Source organism: Chrysochloris asiatica, unplaced genomic scaffold, assembly GCF_000296735.1.
Source record: "Chrysochloris asiatica unplaced genomic scaffold, ChrAsi1.0 scaffold09463, whole genome shotgun sequence".
Lineage (NCBI taxonomy): Eukaryota > Metazoa > Chordata > Mammalia > Afrosoricida > Chrysochloridae > Chrysochloris > Chrysochloris asiatica.
The window spans coordinates 2099-3707 of NW_006417981.1; the positions used below are offsets into that span (position 1 = coordinate 2099).

Here is a 1609-nt window from a genome sequence, read left to right on the forward strand (position 1 = left end):
TCTTATTTAATATTGCAGTGTGGTTTGGGGAAAATATTAACTTATATAATTAAGATGAACAAAATACAAATCAATTTCTCTTTCTTCAACTTAGTCTCATTAATGTTCTTTTGCATGTGCATATAACAACTTGGAAAATGGGTGGGTTGGAAATTTGGTGAACAAGAAGTAAGAAAGAGTGGACAAGGGTAATCTGTTGAAAGATATAGTGGCAAAGATGTCTTCAGACAATGGGCAGAAGCTCCAAAGTCGGCATGTTAAAATGCTACAATACAAAACATGGGTTCTTGATCGATGACTATAACTAAATATGGTCATGCACTCTAAATATTCCAAACCTGAAGATATTTATTAAAACAAAGACATTTTCCTAAAGCATATTTCCATTGTATTTTTATGCTATAAAATTACATATATATACACATTTTCTCTTTCCCATCTTGCAAGATGGCAGGTGGAAAGGCTGAGAAGCCAGCTAACAAGGAGAAGAAGCCTGAAGTGAAAAAAGCAGATGCCAGTGGCAAATCTAAGAAGGCTAACCTCAGGGTCAAAAACCCAAGCAGGGGAAGCCACACTGCAGCTGAAATCCTGTTCTAGTCTGAGAAATTGGCAGGTATTCCCGATCGGCCATGTAATCCAGAAAGGCCATGTACAAGAGGAAGTATTCATCTACTAAATCCAGGGTTGAAAAGAAGGAGGTTCTTGATACTGTCACGAAGTCAATTGGTGGTGACAAGAATGGTGATACCCAACTGGTTAAACTGTGCGAAATGCCCAGGTATTACCCAACTGAAGATGTGCCTCAGAAGCTATTGAGCCACAGCAAAAAACCCTTCAGTCAGCATGTCAGAAGACTGCGATCCAGCATCACTCGCGGGACCAGTCTGATCATCCTCACTGGGCACCATCAAGTCAAGAGAGTGGCAAGTGTTTTGCTCCTGTGACTGGACCACTATCCCTAAATCGAGTTCCTCTGCATAGAACACACCAGACATTTGTCATTGCCACCTTCACCGAAATCGATAGCAATGGTGTGAAGATCCCCAAACATCTCTTGGATGCTTACTTCAAGAAGAAGAAGCTGCAGAAGCCCAGAAACCAAGAAGGTGAGATCTTCAGCACTGAGAAAGAGAAATAGGAGATTACAGAGCCATGCAAAGTGGATCCAAAAGCTCTGGACACACAAATGATGCTAATAACCAAAGCCATTCCACAGCTCCAAGGTTATCTGTGTGCTGTGTTTGCTCTCACAAATGGAATTTATCCTCACAAATTAGTATTCTAGATTTCTTGCAAAGAAAGATCCTCATGAAATAATTGATCAAGTAATACATGTAACAAGTACTCTTTTTAATACCTGATATTTAAAACTACCAAGTCTGAACAAATGAATGCATTCTTGGTACTCTCACCAGGATGATGTATTAATAAATTAACCACAAAGAATGAGCAGTATGAAATCTTATTTAACATAAAATTTAGACTTCATATTGAAACATACAGTGTATAGTATCAAATATAGTATGTGGTGGCGTTCTGGTATGGTGTTGTGGGTTAATGAGCTGGACTGAAAAATCAGTTTGAACCACAAGGTTGGCAGTTCAAGTTC

The 1609-nt window shown here is 39.0% G+C and overlaps 1 pseudogene; it reads left to right on the forward strand.

The window, feature by feature from the left end:
- Positions 1 to 447: 447 nt before the first annotated feature.
- On the forward strand, positions 448 to 1285 carry LOC102829579 (annotated as a pseudogene).
- Positions 1286 to 1609: the final 324 nt, after the last annotated feature.